The sequence below is a fragment of the Pomacea canaliculata genome, linkage group LG2, assembly GCF_003073045.1.
Source record: "Pomacea canaliculata isolate SZHN2017 linkage group LG2, ASM307304v1, whole genome shotgun sequence".
In the NCBI taxonomy this organism is placed as follows: Eukaryota; Metazoa; Mollusca; class Gastropoda; order Architaenioglossa; family Ampullariidae; genus Pomacea; species Pomacea canaliculata.
The window spans coordinates 2,843,383-2,870,682 of NC_037591.1; positions in this window are offsets into that span (position 1 = coordinate 2,843,383).

Here is a 27,300-nt window from a genome sequence, read left to right on the forward strand (position 1 = left end):
CCTTACACCCTCTTCTCTTGCTAAGAGGAAGGATTACTGTTCTTTGGTCCATCTTTATGTCGATGGTCTTCGCGTGGCTCCAGTGAATATTTTCAGTTTTTTGTTCTGCACTTTGTCCAGCGTCTGTTGGCGTGTACTTGGCTGCTGTTAGTCAAGCGCTTGATTCATGTTCAGGTGTGGTGTTGCAGTTCCCTTACACGATTTTGAAGCATTCTCTCACTGACTTCCCTCCTCCCACAATCTGTGCAAGCCAACTTTCTCTTAATGTCTTCTTCTGGCCTTGTTTTCGGCGCTGGCAACATGCCGTTTCCGTGAAAGCTTTTGTGAAAGGTGAAAGGTCACACTCAGGTGCGTCTGTTGATCCTCAGATTTTATTGGGTGGCTACCATCATCGGTTTGCCAGCTTGTGCTTTGATAGTGAGTAAGAAAGGATTGCTGTTGTCTTCTTGTTGTTTCATACTCATGCGAGCCCCGGGGAAGCAGATAACTTCTTTTCTACTTCACAAGATCCTTCTCCATTTCCTTTCTCTTCCGCTCTAACACTCCTCTCCATCACATCTCAAGTGTTTGGAAACTCATTCACTCGCTTTCTGACCATAAAATGGACGTACATTCGTTACAATAAATCTGTTATTATTATTAATACACGTGATATACCAAAGACTTTACGAGAAAAGTCTATCATAATTACTGTATAAAATGATAATGTTTATTTTTTGCCAACAATGACCTACAGAGGCTCCCTACCATGATGCATTGGGTTATGAAGCTGGGCTTGGAGACAATCAGACCACAGCTGATCCACATCTCTGTCGGTTTAGCAACGATTTAGAAACAAAGGGTTAGCTGCAAGAAATTATTTGTAGTTCATAGACATTCAAGGGCATTTTGATCCAGAGCAAGAATTACCTTTGGTACGACTTCCGTTGGAAAAACTTTCATTAGTGCTGGAGGTAAGACCACTGCTTTCTGTGATGGTCCCGAGGGTCTGAACTAGGGTGAGAAGTGCAGCCCAGCATTTTTTCATTATTTATGAATGAACTGATTTGCGAAGTGAGAAATAAGGCACAACAGGACATCTTTCTTCAGACCTGACACAACTGTTTATTTATTAATTTTTTGATTTTTGATTTTTTTTATGATGGTATCATTCTGTTTCAGACACAGTATCAGGTCTAGAAAATGAGTTAAATATTGTAAGCACCATGTCGAGAAATTCGAAAAAGTGAAGTAAATTAAGAGAAATATGATGTAATTGTCTTTAGAAATGTAAGTTTTGTTTTAAATTTTATTTTTTTAAATAAGTTATTATAAGTTATTATAATTAATAAATATATAAATACCAAGATATATCCCTCTCAACTCGTATTGTTGTGCATGCTGTACAACATCTAGCAACTAGGGTATATAAAGGGGATAATGTGTTAAAATATGTAATAATTAGATGATCAAGTCCCTAATTGTTTTTATGCCATTTGATTCTGATATATTCTACAGACTAGAGAAGTGATTCTAAAATTATTAAAAATAATTTGGTCATTTTTAAACCAGATGCCTTCTAACATGCATGTTACACCCATAAAAGACAGAGCCAAGACTGTTGACAATTTACTCATTGTCAGCCCTATAGTCAGAATGAAGAAGGAAAGAGGATTTGTTGAGCTACAGGAGGCCGGCAAATGTGATGGAAAGAGGGAAACTACACGGAGAGATGACACCTACTTGATGAGGGGAAGTGTAAAAGATGCTAGAAAAACCAGTGATGCCTCATAATGTGATCTCAGAGCTAAAGGAATGGAAATTAGTTCATCGACCGTTCCCAGGCTCCTGTTGGAGGTGGGCAGAAAATCCTACAGACCAGTGAAAAAACAACTCCTGACCAAAGCAGTCAAATCTTACGCATGGGGGCTGAATTAAAATAACTGGGAAATAGTTGTTTTCACTGATGAAAGTCCTTTCTTTGCCCAAGGGTAGCGAAATTTGGAGGTCCCCCTGTTTTCCAGGTTTGATTAAATTTTCACAAGGGTGCATGTCATTTGCTTGCATGAACACATTTCTTGGGTGTCTCTACTCACTCCACATGCACTCGGAAGCTCGACTATAGTTCAGATGTCACTCAACTGTCCATTCATCGATTTCAAAATAATCTGAACAAAGGAATAGCTCTAAAAGAAAAGACAGAAAAGAAAAAAATCCAGGTTTCACAGTGGCAAACTTTCACAGACATGGACAACCGGGACATTGCACGAGGCTGGAAATTAAATCAACCCATCGCCACGCGACAGCTTCACCATTCAGTACAGATTCGTCGAGGGTACAATGGAAAATTCTCATTTCCTTGATTCTGAAGGGCTCGATATGGTGTTCCCTCTTTGCCCCACTCATGTCACCTCTTTCATGACGCCTGCCTCGCCCGAAGGACATCAGCTCCATCTTTTCATTGCCTCTGCTTCGGGTCGGTGAGTCCATTTTCTCGCGGGTGGAAATGAGATCCCACGTGACTTTACAGACGTGAACAGTTTGGGGTTGTTTTTTTTTAAGGGGGAGGGTTAGGGGCAGATAACAATCCTGCGTGAATGGCGGTGCTGCAAGTTATTGCCCACATAACTCACTCAGTTTGGAAACGATTTGATTGGCAGAAAAGTCAGTCACATGACCGCGCTAGAGGGCAGATAATACGCTTGGCTTCAGTGCGTGCACGCAAAAATAAATAAATAAATTTTAAAAAATAAAAAAAAATCCCTGTCGGAAGCTGGAGGCAAGCTCCGAACCTTTGAATAGAGAAGAATGACCAGAAACACTCGATATCCACAGAGCGCTCACCCACTCAACCTTGACTAGATGCTGAGAGAAAATGAAGCGACTGAGCGGCTTTGTATTAATTTTCAATTGTCTTTATATATTGTTCAGTTAATTTGCTCTACTTTATTTTTTTTTTATTTTTTCTCATGACCTGGATATCGGGATCAAGGACTTTGTCCAACAGAAAGAATAATCAGTGAACTCAAAATTAAAAGAGATTAACAAGATGCTCATTATCTTTTATTGATTTTTTAAATTAAATCAGCTTGTTTCGCTTTGACTGCGACTGAAAAGTCGATACAATGAGTAAATTAAATCTGCCCACGTCCTTGTCAGTTGATGGTACAGGCGCGACTGGTTAGAGAAGCGCTTACAATCTGACAGCCTTTATCAAAACAGAAGTTTACGTCAATGTTTCAGCCCGCCATCAGGCCGGTCAGACAGCCTACCACACCGCGCTGTGCCCGCCACACAAGACAAACAACAGACGTCGGTCCTGTAGCGACCTACCCACGGGCGGACACTTACTGTACGGAGGACGGGTGGACCACTCTGTTAGGACCTCAGTCTCCACTTGACTCGGCCTCTAATCCTCATTACTTACCCATCTACCCACATACCCTCGCCCCATACACCCATTCCGCTCTTTTCCATCTCCGATCGTCTGATTCTTCATTTTCCGGATTTTTTCCGAGCTTTGCGCGTGCATGGCGGGTACCACGTGCATCGCTTGCTCCGGGAGTCGGAGGTTGGTGAGCCCCAGACAACTGCTCTTTAATCATGATAAATGAGAGTGGAGACCCCCTGAGTGCTACTCACCCAAATCCGCAATAATTCATGACGAGATGATGACCGCTCGCCAAGATTTACAGACATTAAAAATCTCGCGAACCTTGCAGCGTGGGCGTTAATGTCGGCGGCAGTTTGTTTAAAACACTCTTGCACCAGCCATTGTTTTTATCGCACCCAATCGGGTTTTCAAACTAACCAGAGAATGAACGAGAAGGATGGAAACATAAGATTTCGTAAACACCTTTGATGATCCACCTATATCACATAGCGAACTCGTTGGTCACATTATTAAAGTTTTCTTCTTGTCATTCCTGTGAGAAAGAATTTACGACATCTGCATTTTCAAGGACTTGGAAGGAAAGCAAGTAGAAAAAAAGGAAAAAGAGAGATAACTGTTGCTTTGTGATTAACACAAAAACATCTGGAAATCCAGTTTCCAACTGCTTTCCTTCTTTTTGTCTTTTCTTTTCGTATTGCCACAAGGAAGACTCTCAAGGCCTTTCTTAACTGGAGAGAGTGCCGCAGTCTCAAATGTCGGAAGTGCTGTAGTCCCATTGTATTGGTAAACAATTGGTAACTGTAAACAAGTCTGGACTTAGTGTTTCAAAAATGTTTCGAATGTTGGTCTCAAAATTGCTGGTTTCCTGTGACCTGTACTCACAAATCTGCCAAAAACTTATTCAAATGTTTGGTGACAGTTGCCATGGTTACGAAGCGCTTTATTATCAAAGCTCATTCCACAACTCGACATTCATGAAAAATTCCTTTCACTCAGTCGTTCCTTGTCTCAGTGAAATAGTTTAGGTGATGTAGTACATAATTAATTTTCACATCTTAAGAAACTTTTTACTGCTTAATAAATCACTTTCTGTTTATACATCTGTCAGAACATTTCTATCTACTGTCGGAACATTTCTATCTACACGGCATCTACTGTCAGACTTTTTCTATCTACACGGCATCTACTGTCAGACTTTTTCTATCTACATGACATCTACTGTCGGAGTACTTCCTGGCAGACAGTCCAGTATCTACCTTTCAAGGCACGCTCTCGTTTTCTCATTATCGATAGAGCATCTACTGTCAAAGCACTTCCTTCCAGACAATGGAGCAATTAAGGTGTCTGAGTTCAAAGGGCAAAGGACTGCGAGGTGGTAGTCAAGCCAGATACCAGAGCAAATGATATCATTGACATCACGAGCATGTCCTCGTCCAACACACAACTACTGGGTATCTGACAGGCTTCTAGAACATACAAACCTCTTAGGTCTGTGTATACATGAGTTTGGATGTGTCGAGTGAGTGAGTGAGTGAGTGAGTGAGTGAGTGAGTGAGTGAGTGAGTGAGTGAGTGAGTGAGTGAGTGAGTGAGTGAGTGAGTGAGTGAGTGAGTGAGTGAGTGAGTGAGTGAGTGAGTGAGTGAGTGAGTGAGTGAGTGAGTGAGTGAGTGAGTATCAATTTTTCTTTAATGAAAGAACAACCCAGAATGCATCGTCCTCTCCGGACGTGGTCAGGTGCGAGCACTTGCATCATATTCAGCTCAGTACATGCCTGTGATTGAGCTAAGTATGGGTCTGGGAAGTAGGAGACATTAATCAACCGAAAAATGTCTACTGACTACACGAGCGGAAAACATGATCGGACCTCCTCCAGCCATGTATTGATGTCAGACGATGCGCCACCAGGTCTCGTCACAACGTGAGAAAACGAGAATTTCAGTTTTGGACAGTATATAGGCAGGAACTAAACGCTCAGATATATTGATAAAAGCTAATCTACTCAGCAAAGTCAGTTCAATGAACTTCAAATAAGGAAATGATATCAAATGCAGGAACAAAAGCCAAGAAATGAACAAAGTTTCAAACTGTAATGAAGGACAAATAAAAGACCAAGAGAGAAACATGTCTTCATTTGCCGCCAAGTCTCACTTCTAACGACGCAGAACACAAGACTTGTTTTCCTGTCAGCAAAAATATTTCAGTCTCGTGTTGACTGTACGAACCGACCCCTGACTGAGTGATGTCCACAAGCAGAGGACGCTGCACTCGGGGTCACACGCAGCACGTGCATCACGAACGTGCACAGCATCGTCTTGCTCACGTAGGAGTAACTCCACTTACACTGCAGACAAAGAAATCTGAACAAACACCTGAACACATTCCTGGTCTTGATGTGTTATGCTGAACGTTCACGAGAGTTCTCTGTACATTGCACATGCCCAGAGTGACCTGACCAACCAATCAGCAGGCAGCTCATCAAAGCGTTTCTTCCTCGGAGTCGAGGTCTGAGCTGTTTGCCTTTGGGATTGTTTATTCTTTATTTTTGTTGATTTCACGGTTTTGACATATCAGATGGTATATCCGAGTCATGTGCTCCTGCTTATATTTTAATATTCTATCGTAAATGAGGTTTAATCAAAACAAGAAGTTTGTATAAATACTCAAAACAAAAAACGCATGACAGAAGACCTGCTAAATTGCGAGTTACGGGAGAAAAAGAAGAAAATTAAAGAGAGATAAACGACAGGGAAGCGAACCTGAGCCATCCCCATAAAAACATCCCTTCAAAGCCCTTCGTTAAAGAAGAGCATGTAGCAAGAAATCACGGATCAAAAGCTCATCAGCAAGTCCGCTTCCAGTACTTGACACTTTTTCTATCTGTTAGCCAGACGAACGTTTACATAAGGCAGCGGTGGCCGGAAACGGTTCTTTATAGCCAAACGATAAATATTACGACAATCGATACGTCCCGCCTTCGCCTTTAAGCCAGTCGCGCCTTTAAGGGGATTTTCATTCCTGGTAGTCGACAACCTCTCGTTCTCAACGCCGACTTTAATGGTGTAATAAATACTTTTCTTGGGAAGTGGTGCACGGCGATGGGAGGCGCCTGCTCCAGCTACAGCACGTGCAGCAGACGGACAAGTGATGGAGCGGGTCTGACCAGGACGTGCTTGGAAATCCAGCGACCAGCATCTTCCCGCCATCCGGGTCCTGCAGTGGACGCCGAGGCGTTTGCGAGGGAAATATTGTAAAAAAAAAATACTGCGCTCTCTTTTTTTTTCTCACCAGCACGTGCATCAAGCTGATTGTCAAGAAATACTTCATTCGGATTCTAAAACATGTTTTTGCTTTGGCTCTTGCACTTTTTTTAGTATTATTATTCTTTCGCGCTGTTGCTGTCGAAGAAGAGGTTTGTGTCGAGGGACTTTCTGTTCAGGCGCATTTAGAAGATGAGTGGAGAGGGACATTTTGTTGAAGCTGCTTTTGAAAGTTCATGTAGAGAGCGCTGAAAGACCCAAGAAATGTTTCCGCTGTGGCACACCAGGCTGTTGTCGTCTCAAGCTCTTGTCACATTTTTGTGATCATGTTTCCTTTTCCCAAGTAGATTTTTTTTTTTTTTTTTTTTTGGTGAAGTTTGCGAGCTTCAATCATTGGAAACACTTAGTTAGATGACGGCAAAGATTTTTTCATGTGGAAAAAGAGCAGACTATAAATTATTCGCACATTAAGCCTGCTTTCGCCTAAATTTGATTGTATCTGTTAATGACTCGTCAAGGGACATATGAGACAATAATATCAGCATATTTTTTTATAAATGTGGAACAACAAGACAATAGCCAGCAAGTATGAACAATGACATGTAGGATTCAGTAGTTTTGAAAATGCATTTTAAAACACACGGAGGGTATAAAAAGAAACAATGAATGAAATGAGTAAAAATGGTTCAAAACAATAAAATACTAAAAAGACATAATAACACATTAGCAAAATATAACAGAAGCAAGAGAATAATAAAAGCTACTAATAGCTACGGCAGCGGTTCTCAACCTGTGGGGCGCGACCCCCTGGGGGGTCGCGACGTGCCTACAAGGGGGTCGCGAAGGTGGTCCTTTTTTTAAAAAAGTTTCTTATACTGGTATTAGTGAAATTAGTTTACATTGTGTAACCGAGTGGTGAGGGCGATCAAACTCCAAATCTCTTCTCCCTATTCAAGTACACTGTCTCGGCAATGCAGTGACTTCTCACTTCCAAAACTCAAAACACAATCCACCTCTCAACAATTAAGCCTCCAATCTCCCTCCTCTCACCTTTTGCCCTCTCTCTTCCCCAATCTCTCATCGCTGACTCCCCTCTCCCTCCCAGTCACACCTCTCTTTTTTTTTTTAAAAACATCTAAAAGGCACGAATTCAGGAAACGTCCATCATTCACTACCCTTCTCATTCGCACGTGCTCAGTCCTAGTACTCTATAGGTCCCTGCAGACCCTGACAGAAGCCATTGACCAGACAAGGGAAGGACACCACCATATTACAAACAACTGACAAGATGAATGTTTCGTCCGAACATTTCGTTGTGGACGCAGAAGATACTCCAAGAAAATAGTTTTTGAATATGTTTCCGTGCTGTAGTAAGTACAAGGCTGACTTTAACTTGAATCTTGATCAGGTAAAGAATGTAATTATTTGCTGCCCATCTAAGCTGACTGCAAGAAAGGTTTCAGCATTTTTCGCTGAAATTGATGTGACAAATACGAGTGGATGTCGTAATCCATTTTCTGGCTGATCCTAGCAACAAGCGGGTTGTCACACGCACCAGAAGAAGAGCAGCTCATCGACCTTTCGAGTGACATTCACTCTGAAAATGGTCTTCACACAACACCAGTGCCAACATTCTGGATTAGCATCAACGGTGAATATCTCTCCTTTCTGAGAAGGCAATGAAAGTTCTGTTGCCATTTTCAACTTCAATATATGTGTGGCAAGGATTTTCAGCATTATGGCAGCACTGAGAGTCCCTCAATACAGAAATCGTGTGGACGCCCAGAGGCTGAGCCTGCGAATAGCAGTGAGTACGAACATGCGCACACAGGTTCGCTTCTCTGTGCAACAGCAAGCAGGCTCAACCTTCTCATTAATCAAGTGAGTTCCAATAAAATAATATTTATTTAGCACCACAGAATTTGCTTTAGTAAAGATTTCATTAACAGTTACTTCTTGCAGATACGAGACTTTGTTCTTCCGTTGTTGATTTCCTCCAGACGCGGCGTTTCGAGGTTAGCTAAGGCTCCCCCCCCCCCCCCGCTCTTCACGACCTAGCTGGCTAAGGGGTCGCGAGGACGTACGCCGGTGTGGTCGTCCAGGGGGGGGGTCGTCAACAAGTATAAAAGGTTAACCGCTGACTACGGGCTCACCCCCCCCCCAATTCTTTAAAGCAGTCAGAGGTGTACGAAAATATCACAAACCATATTAAAATCTGTAGATACTAAGATCTGAAATTTCCAAAAGTAAAATTGTAGGCAACAAGAACATTGCCAATGCCACAAACCATCCCAGGAGTAGAAAGTTCCCAGTGAACTAGAGAACAATTAGATGGCCACATCAATTTTTAAAAAGATTGGAAATGCAACGGCTGCTACAAATTATATATTGTAAACCAAATCCGAAGCACTTGTCACAACACAAGTAGGATGAAATTACAGAGACTGCCGCCAGGCAGACATTAAAATGCAATCTAGAGTTTTGCAGAATATTGGCAGGAACAGAAACCGAGGTGATAGTTTGGATGCTGACCAGTCACCAAGCGAAGACTATTTTTAAAAAGTAGATGAAGGTCTCCAGGGTAACTGAAGTAAACGAAGTCCAACATTCTTTTGCTGGGTGTTTGCATCTTCTGATGGCTAGGACACCTAGGAGCTGCCTGAGTTGTCCAGGTGCTGGCGGTGCGAGTGTCAACCAAGACATTGTAAAGCCGTTTGTACTAACGACAGGGATAACGAGCTTGCCTGTAATTGGAGGCAGGAGGCTTTAGCAATGCACGTGCTAATTCAGGTGGATCAGCTCGTGTCTGTGATACATCAGTTTTTTTTTTTTTTTTTTTTTTTTTTTTTTTTTTTTTTTTTTTTTTTTTTTTTTTTTTTTTTTTTTTTTTTTTTTTTTTTTTACAAATAAGCCCCTTCCCCTTCATGAAGTGCAGTAGTAACAATTTCGTAATTTGAAAGAGAAAGATTGTGATACAACCTCCATCACAGACAAGAGAGATATACAAGCCCAGTTCGACAACAAGAGAGCTGCTGTCACGTGTCACATGACTACTCCAGACACAGGTATGTGTGCAGAATATTTATCTTTCTATTGTACGTTTAGTGTTTCCATTTAGGTTTCCAACTGTAACATTAGGATTTTCAATGTTATTTACATATATTTAATTATGACACTTACATTTACGTAATTTACTCCTCCACAGTAGATACTCCAGAAAATCAGTTGTCACGGACAACGGCCGCTTTGGTCCAATGGCAGAGCTGGATCTGCTGTGCGCGATCATACCAACTGACATCACCGGAAGTGAACCGTACAGCAGAAATGGTCGAATATGATAAAGTTTCACTACGGAAGTGAGTGAACTTCGCACTGAGTATGATCGTTCTAAAGCTCGACATCCTGTCATCGGTGTTCACCGGAAGTGACCATGACACAGACACATCAACACGTGTGATGTAGAAGTATGGCGGCGCCCTCTACCAGTCTCATCACGCCCGCGGTGCACATCGACTTGAACAGGTCCCTGTAGCCTCCCACTAAATGTGATGGACAGCAACATTCTGTGTGCGCTGATGTCAGGGATTGACAAGATTGATTCAATCACTGCACTCTCTTGATTACACCGACAGTCGGGTGTCGCTGTAATGCCGAAGCTTTGTCCTCAAGCCTTTCAACACATCAGATGGTGGGCTGGGGGTGCAAACATGCAGGACTTGCTGTTTTCTTCTTGTTTGCTGAGCGTTTACATGGTAACAAAGCCTCCCAGCTTGTGTCCTCTCCATCGGCAGGTGTCTAGGGGTGTCGCTGGTCGCTGTTTGGTCACGCGTCACTGGTGAAGGTAAAGTCTCAATGGCACAGTGACCGACGAGAGTAGGGCAAGGGCACAGCGTATGGAAAAAAAAAGAGTTTAGCCCCCTTCCTCCACCGGCTTTCTCTCCCCTGCTAATTCAGTAACGCACTTCTGCTGGATGGGATGATGGAGTTTCCTGGTCACAGGATTCGAGCCAAGGGAGCACAGTCGATTGCTATAGTCATCAAACTGCAAAGCCTCCCTCTTCTTTTCCTCCTCGTCATCATCCTCCTCGTCGTCCGTCGTCGTTTTTGTTTCGTCGTACTCTTTTTTCTTTGTCATCATCATGGGGATTGTCGCCATACTCTTCACTACATACCGTATCATGACATAAAGTAATTCTCATTTGGATCAGTAAGACTAATTATGCACTTGCACTAATCATGTGCATAGAGGTGAAGGATGTTGCAAAGATGTTAACCTTAAGATCTACTGGTTTGAACCTGAGGCTATGAAGTATCTACAATGAGATCACATGACTGTTGATGTTGCCTATAACGTCTGTTTAAAATCCACTTCTCGCGTTCCATGACTTTTTCGATCAGGGTGCCACATCCCGTTCAGTCACACGAGATTAAGAAATGGCGAGAACTAACAAAAACTATCGAAAACTTTCGAGAAACAACTCGGAGCACGCCCTTAGAGCAACACACGCAACACTTGGGCATCGACTTCGATCGGTTGCGACTCCAGAGAACTGTGGAGCGATTCTTAGAGAGAAGGACCTCGGAAGTAGGCGCCAGCACCTGGTGGCAATGTCGGTGGCCATCCACAATGCCGTCCTGCCAGACAACGACACATTAAACATCATGTTGAAAAGACTCAAAAAGGAAAATAAATACTTACTGTGAGTTTTTCCCTGGGTTAGATCGATGTGTAGCACACCTACCACCAGGCGGCGCTCCAGTGAGTGTGTTACTACTATTGGCGCCGCGTCACGCCTGCTGATCGCCAACAAACCTCGTGAAGCATCGATCTCGGGTGTTCCAGACCGCGCGGTACAGCGCCACTCCGCGGGTACTTGCCAGTGTTGACACAACAGGACCACAGGTGCATCCCATCTCAGGGCTTCTTAATGACTAATTCACCTTTGTTCTCATTCCAGCACTTCTCACTGCTAGTCTAGAACAGACTGGCACTCGCTCACCTAGTGGGGACTCCAGGACAAGGTGTACACCTCCATCATGTGATGAATGTAGATGACATTTTTTAAGTGATATATCTAAAATCTTCCAAACGTTGTGTAATGATTTTAAACCGTTTAACGTATCTTTTGGGTAACAACCAAGTCATTATTTATTTTCAACTCAATCCTTTATTTGTGCAACTCATTTTTTTTTAATTTGGTATGTTGAACATTTACATTATTGAATTCAAAGTTTGAAAATTTTTAAAATATGTTGACCCAAATATCATTCAGAATCGTAGCTCGAGTAGCATCCTTTTCTGTTAAATCCCGTTTTTTGTTCAGCCTTAATCGACTTTGTCAGGTTCAGTTATCAGAGCCTGAAGGATGTGGAACACAAGGTACAGATGGCTGCTTCCTACCAAACTAATCTATGGAATGTGGATTCTGCTTTTAAATTTTGTTCTTTTTTATTTGCTGTATTTTATGAATAAGCAGCTAGTAGAGCAGACGATCACTAATTCCAGGCCTGAGACTCCCGTTCATCCCTCGCATAAAGAGTCGCTAACCACTAAACTACAGGACTTCACGTTGTGGATGTGTATTAGCCAATGTCAATAAATGTTGCTAGTAATTCAAAGGTTTATGTACTTGGTAAATATTGGGAAGCAACGGGCTGGTCCTTACATGATGTTAGCTTCTGTGTCAGTCGGTTCCTTGGGGAGAAGGGGAGGGAGAGATGGAAGAAGTCTGCCATGGACGTGTACGTGGCAGTCCGGTGTAATTGCATCTGCAGTTGGACACCTCGGCCAGCAGCAGGAGGTCATGGAAGGCCATCTGTGGAAGCTGCACAAGTCTGGAGGCGAGAGGAATGCTGCAACCCTGTCGGCGAATGTCTTGAACCTCATTTCCGTGGCTGGCAATTGACTGGCAGGCTCATGGAGACCACCCTGCCTCCCTGACCGACTCCCGGTTCTTCATGCCCCCTAGAAACATCTGTTTCCTTTAGTTGTAAGCAGCCTGGGTGAAGCATTTTCCTTCTGGATCAATCAGTTATTTGCCGCTGGGCCTTGATGTAAACAAGTGAGACAGGCCACATCGGGAAAAAAACAAAATAAATGGGGAAAGGAGATGTACAATGACACCATGACAGCAACATGGCGCAACAGCCGGTGATAAACTATTTTACGAAAAACTGCGACACAAAACACGAGTTCTTCAAGTACAAGAAATCAACTCCAAAAAAACTTGGAAACGTAAAAAAAACAACTAAACATACATGAAATAATTGAACAAGGAAATATCTATCTCCGCATCAAACATCCCCCAGCTGCCGCCAGATTACCGAGGAAATGATCTCCCCATCTGGGGACCGCGGTGTTAGGAGAAACCGGTCAACAAAGAGCGGAATAAATAGAGAAGAAACGTAAATCAAGTCCTTGGTCAAGCAGAACAAAAATGAAACGATTATTGCCTCCGTGGTCACGACTGGGTGCGAGAGTCGCGAGACTTGTGTGGACCGAGGACATCGTGAGTCACGTGTCACCTGCGGTACCAGCCTCCCAGCTGGACGGGGACATCGCTGCACAAATTACACTTGCACGAGTGCATGAATATGATAGCAATTATGTGTGTGTGTGCGTGTGTGTGTCTGTGTGTGTGTGTGTGTGTGTGCGCGCGCGCGTGTATGTGTGTGTGTTTTTGCATGAACACCATGTTATTCGCAAAGTCATGCTGACTAGTAAAATATTGAACACCTCGACTGGTGTATCAGCGATCCAGTTATAAAAGAGTCTCAGGTTCCTGTCCACAGTTTGCCAGATGAAGTGTTGATATCATTAAAGCAGAGAAGACAGAAGAAGAAATAAGTCAATGCGGAAGCTTGTGGCGTTACTAGGGGTCAAGGGAGATGATCGCTAAACACAAATCATTTCACTAATTGCGGACAGCAGCGCTGTTGTATCTCAGGATTTGGAAGAAAACGTAAAGGATAATACTTAATGGCACTGAGGGACAGTTTTATTCCGGTCATATCAGGTCCTCAGTGAGGAACACTCTAGGGAATGGCCACCATGCATTTCTACTACAGTTATTTAGGTTAGCAGAGAAACGCCTCTAGGAGCAAGTGTGATGGTCTGGATGAGCAGATGGACAGGCAGTGAAGTCAACGGGGCAACGGTGAGCAGGTCCTACCCGGGACCGACCTGTCTACTCATCTACCAGCGTGAGTCACTTCTCTCCCTGACAACAGCAGCATCAACTTCTCTCTAAGGTACTTTGCAAGGACGGTCTTCGTGCTGGGTCACGTGACCTGCTCACGGCACCGTTACTCTTACAAGTAGAAGTTGCTGGTGTCCGAGGAGTGTAGCGACCGTGCCTCGTAGAAAGTCATCGGTTTTATCTTCTCTGTACGAGGTCTGGAGCAGCCTCATCAGGCACTTGTTCTCGAATGCCTGGATTTTTCTTTCCGTATCGGCGAGCAGACTCCATCTTTTACACCCGTAAATCAGGATATCTGTCGTGGCTACCGACTTTGGAGAGGATGGCTTCCAAGTACTTAAAGCTGTTTACTTCTTCGAGCGGTATTCCGTCCATGGAGATGATATCTACTGTGCCGTTGCCGATGGTCCATGACTTTGGTCTTATCAGTTGCTGGTCTTCATACTCTATGAGTACCAACTGTCAGTCTGTTAGTCCAGTCTTGCACTTTCTCTGTTGGTGCGTGCTATCAAATCGAAGTCATTTGCAAAGAGTAAGAACAAATCAACTTGTACCTACAGAAATAGAACTGCGATGATCGTGGAGGGTGTTTCTCACAGAATAATCTTTAACGGACGCCTACCTTGGTGTGGAAACAAACTACCATTTGGTTATCTCCAAGCTCTTTTACAGAATTTCTATGACTCAAAGGAAGTACAGCAGTGATGTCCATGAGAAGGCGGCCATTGCTGTTTTCGATGACTGAGATTTTGTGATGACCATGGTTGGTAGAGTTGTTTTTTCTACCCGATACCATTCCTTTCTCTATGGTCTGCCATTGATTCCGGATCCAGTTTTCTCTTGCTTCTTTCATCCCTTTCCTGATGGGCGCCATTCCCTTCTTTATACTTAGAAGCTGCTTTGGGTTTGCTTTTCCTTTCTCTCTTTTATGTTTTTTCTTTGGTCACAGAGATCCAGGATGTCGCTCGTGACCCCCAGTCTTTTTCTTTTGGACTCTGTAACAATTTCTGGACTGTTGACAGTAGCAACTCTTTGATGTTTTCAGCCAGAGTGTCTATACCCCAGCCTCCAAGTTAAGAGGCAAATTTATTGACATCGAGTTTAGATGTTCTGTTATGTTCTGTGGTGTTATGTTTTGTTTGTGTTATGCTTGGAGCTTCCTTTTAGTGGCTATCTCGTGATGTCTCGTCGTTATGTGACTTTGACAGTACCTCTAGCACTTTACATATCTAGTCAGCGACATATGTATAGCTACTCCATGACTTCACATCTAGACCTGCTCCTTACTTTCATTTCAAATGTCAAGTGATGTCTACTCCGACATCGTGTGTAAATTGATTTGCAGTTACCCGTACCACATGCTGTGGGTTGTCTTTCTTCCGACATCTGTGCTTTCACCAAGGAAATACTCGATCGTGTAAAGTGGAGCAGGTCAATTGTAAATATTTATAAATAGGAAAAAAATTGTCATGCCTGAAAAACTCGGTCTCTGCAGTGAAGCATTTGCAAACTAATGGAGGTTTTTTTTTTCCCACGGTGCAACTTTGTTACTCCTGAATTAACTCCCTTTGTGCCCCTGCAGTCACATGTCCAATATCTTGGAACCGTTAGAGGCATTCTTGTGAAAGAAGTTCAAGGATTCCCGACACAGAACTTCTAACCCATCGTCTTTTTAACGGCTTCATGTAAGAGGACAATGAGAAAAAGAAATCGATGCGACGACCTGTCTTTCTAGTTTCAGTAATGACGACGTTCATAACAACACAATAAAAAATCTTTTCATCCATATAGCGACTTCCTCCACCACAGGAATCAAAGAGCTTCAACTCTTCGAAATGTAAAACTTCTGTTGTTACTTTTGTTACTGGTGGTGATTTGTGTTTATTTGATGCTTGCTTTTAGTGATCGTAGAAATGTGCTGACGTGGGTGAAAAACATGCAACAAGCTGTAAACATATGAACGAGTATATAAACGTCTCAGCCGGCGTCGCCTGGCAACCAAGCGGAAGACGACCCTCGGCCTCATTCTCGTCCAGTTTCCCAAAGGGCTGCAACCCGGTAATCCGAGGGAGAAGCTCGCCGTTTCCAATACAGGAAACAGGGGAGACAAACGTATCGACGCGGCGAGAAGCACTGGTGCCTCCAAACTGGGAGGATGTAGGAAGAGGAAGGGGCTGTCTGAAGGAGGATCCCCATGTCAACAAATAAAAGCATCTACCTATTCAGACTATAACAATGACGTGCAGGTCAAATAACGACTGGCGGAGGGAGTGTTTGAAGGTTGAGGGAGGAAGTGTGAGAGTCTGTGAAAGATGATGAACACACAGTTGGCGAGGGATTCGATGACGAGTCGAGAAACGGTCATAACAAGATGGCGTCTTACCTTCTCTCTCCCTCATTTCCACACACTCTCTATCCACACACACACACCTTTGACTTCTGACCATCTTTTGTATTCTTAGCGCCAATTAGGTGGTGTAAACATTTGTTCTTGCCACAGTTATACCGAAATGTCCGTATACTTTCATTATCTGAAAAAAGACAGAAATAACAACCGAAAAGTTGAAACATAAATGAGACAGAAAAGGAAAAACGCAAAGTAGGAAAAAATAAAAGCTGGATTATAACCACGACATCTTCGTCACTGATATCATTACGAACATAAAGGGAGGCTAGACTGTAACCGTGAGACGACTTCCGGGTCATGGGCAACAGAATCTTGCCACAGGAGTGGTGGACTTGATGGTGTCTGATCTGTGATAGAATTACTGCAACGTTGGACGACACTGCCTGTGCTTGGAGAGTATGGAGGGTATGGAGGGTATGAGGGAAGGAGAGGAGGAGGGAAAAGGACGTAGAAGCCGGAAATGGCGACACGCACTTCAAGGGAAAAAGAGGGATAACCCAACGCCAAGCTGCTTCCCTGACATTTGCACACCTCCTTCGTAAATTAAAAAAAAATCTGATATAATAATTTTTCAACGGTTCGAGACTCCGCGAAGATTTCGAGTAACTGGGCAAATTTTAGAGGCAAAAGCTGCGCTTCCTGATAGTACGACCCCTGGCTACATAATTAATGGATGCTCCCTGTTCTCAACAGCCTTTGCCCGCCTCCCCACAAATGTCAAGTACTTTATCTTCTTTTCTAAATACACAGAGACATCGCCTTATTAAAAGCAGCTTCCGCTGTCGGTGGCCGACATATTGAGGACTGTATCTGTATACAATCTGTCGACTTGATTTTTCTGATATTTTAGTTGGCGGGTGTGAAAAGGTGGCAGGATGGAGGATTGAATGTAGGGTGGGGTGTTGGAAAGAGTAATAAAATTGTCTTTGATAACCGTTCCTTGGTTACAAGTTCAGATCATGATGGAATACGACGACGATGACGATGATGATGAGAGTTTTATTTATAGATGCGTCATTTATGTGAAAATAAACTTTCTAAGCACTAGGGAACAGTCACAAGCGAACACGTAAAAGGAAGAGAACATGTCTGACTCAGCTCAGGGCGTGAGTACAGCTCGGGCTCTCGAGTGTATCGCACCACGTGACTAAACTCGTCTTGCATACGTCCTTCAGCTAGAAGCTTTGAAAAACCTGGAGACTTACCGGCAGTGGCAAGCCGTTAAATATTCATTCGCCAAACCTCCGAATGCTGCATTTCTAAAGGCTTGCGAAAAAGGTTGAATAAATTTTCCATGGTCACGCCAAACATGAAAATTACTGGTGTGTTGGTGAGTGTGTGTATGTGTTGGTGTGTGTGTGTATGTGTTGGTGTGTGTGTGTGAAAGAGAGAGAGTGTGTGTGTGTGCATGCATGTTCGTGTGTGTATTTGTGAGACAGAAAATGAGCATTCGTGTTTGTGAATACACATACAAACTATTAATGGTATGCTCGACCAATTAATAATAACACTTATACGAGCGTTACTAGCTGCCACCCTCGTTTGTAGCCTCGTATTATTATAACTTATCTTTAATTCATTCCTCTCTCTTTCTCTCTTTGTCTATAGCGATGCGGACACGTATTCTCATAAAAGCGATTCGTATCGGCATTTCTTCTCTCACTACTCCCCTGTCACTGTCCCTCCATTCCTCAACAGCGCGCGCTGCACCGGAGATGACGTCAGCTGTGCAGGTGCACGCCATCTGTTGTCAAAAAGTTTATTTAATTAGAAATCTCATCGCTGAGTAAGCTTTCTTTTGATATCACGTGGTTCTCTAAGTTTCATCTTACAAGTACTAAATCCCATTTCAAATGTTTAATTTTTTCCTCGGAACACTGACGTCAGTCCACAGCCTGTAGAAGACATGGAACCTGTTCCTCTGTTCCTCTGTTCCTCTGTTCCTCCCTCCATAGCAACGTCCCTGTGAGGTCTGTGAAAGCTTCGCGACTGACTGTAGGCGGTATCATTACAGCAAATGCAGAAAGAGAAAAAAAAAATATGATCCCTTGTGAACTTTTTCTGTAAATATCCTTTGTTTCAAAAGGAGGCTATCATATTTTTTTTATTATTTCAACGTATTTTAATTTTGGATTTTGTGAATGTGACTACTTTTATACACGCAACGGCCTCAAAACACAGAAATACGATGATCGTCGGTGGCTAGAGACAGACTCAAAATACACCCAAAATAATTGTCAGTCCGGATAACCACACTTTGAAACGGAGGGCAGCTAAACGCGGATAATCATTTTCCTGTAACTGAATAAAAAAAATGTTGCTATGAAGTCGTGAGAGATTACTTGTGTCCTGATCATTTTTAAATTAAAGTGTCGATTTGCCTTATTAAGGAGTATATCCTGTCGCATGTCTGCTGGTGTCCATCGATGTCAGACATGAACTGCTTACATCCATCAAAGTCATTATAAACACATTTGCTTGTCTTTGCCAGACAGCTTCTCTCGTGCTCTTTGGTTTGTTGTACAAATTTTCACATCGATAGAGTCGAATGAAAAATTAGCATGATTATCGATTATCGATTATCTGGATGAGGAACCACGTGACGTCATGGGGAGGCTGACTGGGAAGATTTACTTCCCCTCTCGAAGCATCCTAGTTATCGCCCAGAAGTCAGAACTTTAAGCAACATGGCCTGAACTTAAAAATAAATTTTTTTACTATAGTACACGACACATGGAATCTACCATGACTGTGTTCATGTGAAACTCAATGTCACTGTTTCATTCATACACATCGCTGCAGTAAATGTCATCATAGTAAATATAAGATATAATTACAATCGTCAAGCAAGTCTATTTCAGCAAAACATTTTTAAATTTTTCAGCCGGACTACAGCAAACCTGTAACTATTCATGAACACGTTATTGCTAACCAGAAAAATCAAATAATTTTTCAAAACGTCTAAGTACCTGAACCACCGCAAACAACAACAACAACAGTAAAAAACCCTTGACAGCTACATATGCTCGACTATACATACACATCTGTCGACATTTTTCTCAGCAGTAGATTAAAAACTGAGATTTTCTTACTATGCACCTCCACGTGAGTCTGAATAAATGTACGTGTGTGCGCAGGTGCGAAAACATCTCAGTTCACCTCCACTGCTATTGTACACCATACAAAATATACCAAAGAACACCTACCAGGCTCCGTCGTCAGTGCAGTCGATGTCGAACTCCATCCGAGCGCCGCGCAGACGCGATGACGAGAATTGACGAGAGCGGACTGGCCCGGCGATAATCATATCACCCAGTCACATGGAGTGGTCAACCCGCTCTAATGCTCCTCCATTATGCCTCCCTGTGTCCTCTCGGTGCTGTGTGAGGACAAGTTGTCGAGAGTAGCTTACAAGCTCGCTCTTATCGACGTTTTGATCAAACGGTCAAGCTCCTCACCTTCTAGTGCTTCTGGTTCAAGTCTGGTTTTTCCTGTGTGGGTGCGGTCAGCTGTGAATCACAGAAACCTCCCTCCTCCAGTCTCCTCCCTTACCTTACCTTTCTTGCCTTCCTCCCTCCAAAACCTTCTCTGTCACGTGCGCTTCACCGATTTTCTTTAGAGTATTTTTTTTTTTGTGCAGAATGTATAACAGTCCATTGAACTCTGGGCAGACTGTTTTGAGGCGCTAACCGTTGCGGCACGTGACCGGTGTAAAACTTTAGGAAACATTTAGGGAAGAGGGTAAAAGTTTAGTAAAACCATTGTGTGGCGACAAACCTGGGTAGGGCTTCAGATTTGGTCATGTGACTTTACAAGGCCTGGATCTTAGCCGATGGCAAAAAACCCAAAATTATTCCTAGCACTGGGTTCATCAAAGGCAGTTCATTAATTGAAGACCCTGCTATTGACCATTGTATTATTTTTATTTGATTCTTTTTTGAAGGGGCGATGTTACACCTGTTTGTAGGGTCGGCCATCGGTGCCAGTAACGAGTGTTCATTTACTCAATTTTAAGGGACTTTGCATCAAGAACACACAGCGCTGACCTCGTCCACGTCTGTCAACCGTCGTCAGCACCAGACAGACCTACACCAGCCAAGCACCCACATCTTGGTTGCCTGGTGACAGGTTTTTATTAACCGATATCTTGGCATCCTTGTTCAGTAACGACAACAGACAACGATGGACATTTTGCTCCCGAAGGAGGTAATGACAGACGTGGACCAGACAGCAAGAGATCCTTTCAGTGTTACTTAGCAGAACAAGGATTTTGTAATGTAATGACATTATTTGATTCAGACTCAAACACATACACGCACACATGTTTTGTCTTTTTTCTCACATGTTCAAGATGTTTGTTCCTCGTTAATTCTTGGCTTCATTCATTCAAAGTTTCTTCCGTCCATCCTATTTTTCTTTCTCATTGCAAAAGAAGAACTCCAAACGAATGACAAATCCAAACTGCAGGTGGAAGTTTCTCAATACTAGAAATACTGACTCACACTCCCTTCCATTCATCTGTGTCGGCTCCGCCCCTGGACGAAGCTTTCGAATGGGCATTCATAAAGTAAATATTTTCCCATAAGGAATAATACGAAGACAAAGGTGTTCTTTATTACAGAGTTGTCTGCCTGCAGTCGTTTGCACATTAGTCTGGCTTGTAGTTGTCTCCCCCACTCGCCCCTGTTCGATCGGTGCAGTGGAGTGTTGTGCAATGCCTAATGTTCACACGATTTCATCAGAATGCTTTCACAATGCACACAATGGACGACACCAGAGTGTGTGCACACACATGCTACATGCTCCCTCATGCAGCAACATTTCGAGTTTTTCTGTTAACAAATTGCGGTTCATTACACGTAACTACTCATTTAAAAACTGCCGTTTGCCATGTTGTAACACATGGTGCTACCTGAACGGATGTTGACGTATTAACATATATATTACATATATTTATAGTCATACATACATCGCTTCACTTTGTTTTGAATGCCTGTATAATCCTCTCGGTATAAGTAAACAGACTTTCGTTCATCAGGATGTGAAAAGGTAAACCTTTCTGACCTTGCCCTATGGCTTTGCTCTTGTCAAAGGTGGTCTACACTGCAAATGTATTCACACTTTTTGTTAGTCTGTTGGTAAGTTTTACATTGAGCTGTTGGTGCCTGCAATTCTATCGATATCGTCTGCAATGAGTTGCTACTTAAGTCCTCGACCAATGGGTGATATCCTTGCAGTGTTCTCCACACGTGTTCTCCAAGGTGAAGAGTATAGATGACAGAGAACACCCACACTGTTGTGTAAAATACCGCTTCCATTTGGTTCTCCAGCGGAAATGAGCTCATTGAACTCTTCTACAGCACTTCGATTCATTTAAGAGAACACGTCAGCATAGCGACTAAAACTGTCAACAAAGGGAAATGACTTTTCATCGTGTACGTCGTTGTCGTCGTCGTTCATGTCGTCCTCGTTGGCTCTTGTTGATATCGATACTACAGTTCACCCGAAATCGTGTCGTAAAGGTCTACAAGAGAAAACAACTCAGGGACCTAACATTAGAGAACTTCGTGAATCTGGCTTGACATTTTTTTCTGTCAATGACGATGTTGCAGCCTTGTGTCTCGAGAAGTATCTCGCCAGACAGAATTATAGTGTCTGAAAAATAAACTCAGCCTCTCACCTGAAAACATGTTTGCTCCCTAGAGGGACTTGCGACAGTACTTGAGCTCGTGAAAGGTCAAAAGCACACAAAGGTTAATGTTAAAACCTTAATTGCTTCTTTATGCAGTTCCACTCCTTTATCGTCAGTGGTTCGCACCAGCCGCCATTATATCCAGTTGCCACTACATCCAGCTGCCATTACATCCAGCTGTCAATACATCCAGCTGCCATTTCATCCAACTGTCTCCACGGAGTTAATGTCTCACGAACGGCAAGAGCCGCAACATTTTAGTGTAGCACGATGTGATCAGAGTACTCATCGTATTAAATGATCTCTGATTAACCCCAAAACAATTATGAAAGTCTCTGCGTATCCTCAAAGACCAGATGACCCTATAAGGAGCAACATGACAGAAGTCTACAATGAAATAAAAGTCTACAATAAAAGCCAGCGATACAGAAAAAAGCCTTGTCAGAACAAGAAGATTACAACTGATTGTGATTCGATGGCCCTTGTGAAGATGTTTAGGTCAGGTGAGCTTCAGCTTCCCTAGGAAACACCAACATTCAGAGAGAAATATCTAAAGCTAACACAATATTGCTAACAGCTGCAAAGAGAGGGCTCTTAATATTGTAGTCTGTTGGTATACAGCCACCCTGGGGGTAGAAGGGGCGAGGCAAGACTTCGACAAAGCTTCTGGGCTTTAATGGTCAGCTAGTAACCTCAACGGGCAAGAAGAGAGGGGTCTGGTGTTAGTATTTCTTTGTGAGCCCCAATCAGGACATAAAGGTGCTGGACGTTTATCGTCTTCGTCTGTAAGTCCCAGCAAAACACGCCATCGAGCAAATGCTGCTCACTTGCAGCTGCGGATCTGACCAGAAATCTTGTTGCCAGTCTTCACTATTTGCCAAACCTTCTTCACAAAGCTGCGAGAAGCCGCCTGGCCCTGGGAGGACGAGTGTCTGGAGGCAGCAAAGACATCCGAGCCAATGAAAGGAGGACGCGGTCATCCTCAAACATCGGTGGGAAGCTTTACATCGCACGCCTATAAACACAAAGATTCCATTTGTCATACATGCAGACGACATTATCTGATTTCCTACTGAGACCTCGGTTAACTCTTTACATCTCTGATCCTTATTACACACGCGAAGAAACACCAGGATAAATGATGGCGTGAGGGACGAAGAGTCTACGAGGAGAACATTTCTACAGTCCTTCATGTTAGTTCTGCCCACACACAGCAAACTTCCCCGGTTGCTATGGCAACACAATGTACAAATACAAATAATGTGATGGTTGTTTACAGCCGACCAGCACCCAAACAACATAATAAAAATATATGCTTGGAAACAGTCGAGTCGTAAAACGGATCAGAATTCGTTGATGCGAGATAAGAACTAAATATCTCTGAAAATAATGAGGTTGTCTTGCACCAGTGACCTGAGTGAGAATGAAGTTGGCTGCTCAACAGTCGCTTGGCAACTTTCAAAAATAAACTTCTAGTTTAGTTTATTGCAGGGTAAACATAAGGTGATAATTTTAACAACTATGTTTACATGAAACTTTGGTTGTACTGTAGGGCGACATATTACTGACATATTACTGTGACATTTTAATTGAGGTTTTTAAGGTCTCTGAAAAGCAAAAGTTTTCACCATGGACCTAGTGCCTCCTGGACAATACCAATTTCACCAAACTGGCCATTTTTAAAAAAAATACACAACCGATATAAAAAAGGCTTTGGACAAATGCATTACCTGAATTTCTTATCTCCCTGAGACGCATAAATCCAAACAAAATATAATTTAAAAATGTAAGAAATTGAGAATACATGTAATCATAAAATATGTCAGAAATTGAAAATTCTTGTAAGCACAAAAAGATCGACTGCCCTTTCATGGCCTGTAGTGACAGACATTCATGCAAAGATTACTACAGTTATCCCACGTTTCTTGAATTACCTGACTTATATTTATAATAAATAACTGAATAAATAACTGAATGTTTCCCTTCATATTACGACAAAATTGCAGATGTTGTATAGTAAAAGCGAAGTTGTTTACTAAACTATATTTTGATCAGACATAAGCAGGTAATTTCTTAGACGACTACCTTGAGCTTATTCTATCAACTCTACTGTCAAAAAATAAAAACAAAAAACAAAACATGCCTCAAGCTTCTACACCCATTGACATGTGTAAATGCCTTAACGCGTGTAAGTGAAGGAAGAAAACCAGAAAGAAATGTCGGTCAAACTGAAAGACAGAAAATAAGAAAAGAAAGAAAATCGAAGAGCATGTAATAAAACGGATAAAAGAGAGGAAAAGGGAGAAACATTTTTAAAAATGCAGATTTCCCAGGCCACTCCATCTTACTAAGTGATGAAATGCCGCTGACAACATCACCACTCTGGCTTATTCCACAATACCTTCGTTTGCTATGTAATTCTTTTTGCGAGTGAACGTTGACAGTTTGAGTTTTTCGTGTCCACGCGCATCTTCGTTAGAAGTCTTGGCAGCTAGAAATTCTAGAAGCTTCCTGAAAGTTTCCATAGCATCTGGTTCACGATTCTTGGGGGTTGGGGAGCGAGCATACAGCGCCTGAAGCATTTTTTTTTTTTTAAATCACCTTGGATATAAAACTTTATGATGTAATGGCGGTGTCCAGGGGTAGACGACCCACCCTTTCAGCGAGAGAAGAGCGAGGGTTTTCCATCCAAGGCTTGGCATCGCCAAGGCGAGTGACAGAAGAAGGTAAAAAAGCTCACCGTGGCAAATAACTTGGCCGGCAGGAGGTAAAACATCAAACTTTTCCACTCCTTTCCAGAATATTCGATCGATGCTCTCATTTTTTTCCATTTTGTTTTTTTCAGGCTAGTTTTCATGTTCTAGACGTCCAAAGACTCCATCCAAAGAAAGAAGGTAAGAAGTTGTGGCGATAACTAGCAGTTCGTGTGCCCAGCAAATAGCCAAGTTTATTTTGGGGTCTTGAGAGGCCTACAAAATATTTACTGAGGTTCCTCAAAAAATATGCTGGACAGTTCTGGAAAAATTTATTAGTTTCTTTGATTCGGCAAGTCGCTAATTCTGGCTGGAAAATTCGGACTGAATATCCAACTGGTATAAATACCTGTTTTATCAGAACGGTAGTTTTAAACAGTTGTAAACAATCGGCATTACTTCTCAATAAAATATGTTTACATATAAAAATAAACACATAAACATATCACGAAGTGAGGAAAATGAGAAAATAGTCAGGTTCCTAGGCAGTGAAACAAGAAATACTATCAAATATTCAAGTGTCTCTTCCACTTTGGTATTCTTTAATACACACTTGTCCAAGACTGGAGACAGTTCTGAAGAAGATTGCGATCTCTGGTTATAATTGGTTTTTTAAAACGGCTTCAGAGTCTTCGATTAACTAAAAGCCTGTTCCCAGAGGCAAATTCTTTCATGAGTGTTACTCAGGAACTGCATTACTGCTCTCTTATTTTCGGCAAATTTTCCTTATTTGAAAAAATTTTCTCATTTTGTCGAGTTCTTGAAATCCGATCTCTCGTTCACTGTCTCCTCCCATCTATCCCCCGCCCCTCTCATGTGAAGATGAAGATGCTATCAGACTTTGGTTGAGAGTAACTAGGTGGCACTGCATGAAATCTCGGGTTTCAAAGTTTAAAAAAAAAATTCAGCTCAGTGATATATCCACTGGATGACAGACGCTTGTTGTCTTTGAGAAAGCAATAATGTTTTAACTTCACGAACAATATTTTTAACGAAGTCAATGTCATCCTCGAGGTCCTTTGGTAATCAAAGAACCAAGAATCGTCTGTTACCTGCATGATCTACTGATTGCTCAAGTGCTCTACATCATTTCCTTCTACCCCTTCTACAGAAAGAAAACTCCTTCTGTACCCTATCTAAAGTATCATTATTTCGTCTTTAGTGACAGAACTTGTTCTCTTATTCCTCTTTTCACGGCACCGACTAAACTTGATGAGCTCGTCAAGGCGCGATAAGAGACACAAAGAGAAGTAAAATGAAGTAAACGAATTCTTTCTGTTTGAAGAAGATCATAAAACTGAAAGCAATGGCTTGTGTTTCTTGCTTTGCTTTAGAAACTTTTGCGACTAGAATACTTTTTGTAACACAATCAAAATACTTAACAAACGATACAAGATCCGTTAACTGATGTTTTGTATCAAAAGAAATACAGAAAAAAATAACATAATATTTAAACCAAAGTAACACGATCATTTAAAGCTTTTAGAAAGAAAAGATTGTTTTTATCAAAGTAGCTGAAAATTATTTTGTGATTTTTCGTGTTATTGGTTTCTCTTGCCTCTCATTCGACTTCAGTTCAGAAGAATGGACAAGTCTGGATCATCATTCAAATACAAGTAAGACAGGAAGGCTTTTAACATTTCACGTAAAAGTGAGCTACAAAGAAATGTCAAAACAAAACATTATTACAGAAGGTGGTTGTAGTACATGTACATGAATAGACCGACCAAGCTTTGTTCTGAGATGTTCAGACAAATGGTTGAGAGAGAATAAAGAAGGTGTGGGCGAACCTCGGCAATGACTAATGTTGTTCATTTTCTCTCTTCTCAGCGGGAGGCGAGGAAAGTAGCTCAGTAACTCAGTAGCTCAAAGTTAGGACGACGGAAGGACGGATTTTTAGGTCTTAGATATCAAGTCTGTACCTAAGGGAGACTACCTTTCATGTCTGTTACAAAGGGGAGACCATCAGGTACCCTTTCAAGTCATCGTCGTTTTTTGTTTTAATTCAACCATCGGAGAGGAGAGGGTCTTGGTAACCTCAACAGGTTTCCCACAAACTTTCTGAAAATAAATCTCTCTAAGTAGGCTTCTTCATTTCAGGTAGACAAATGGCGGCTGACTCGTGCTGTTTTGGGTAGCATCGTCTTTAAAAGAGGTCAGGTAAATAAGAACTGCAATTAATACTTTGGAAAAGTCGGCAAGCTGCTGTACCTCTCGTCTGAACTGAACAACTAAACTATAAATTAAAATTAAACATGTAGCTCACAAAATATGTTCATTATTCTATTTGTATAACCAAAATGGAATTTTGTTTCTTTCTAATTAAGATAGTTTTTTAGAATCCAAAGACAATGGCCTTGAATTGGGGTTATGACAAGAAAGAAGTATTTTGCAAGTTTTAATTTATCTGGACTAATCTGTTATAGACCGAAAAAAAATGAATACCTTCAGATTATACTCACACTTATATTTGTGAATCCTCCCCACCTGATCACACTTTTCTGTGTTCCTTGAAACTTGTGTTTACTTTGTTTTATTATTAGCATTCTCGGACCTACTTGACAATTATATATTTCTGCCAATGCATCACTCTGAGACTAACCTTACGAAGGTTACTTT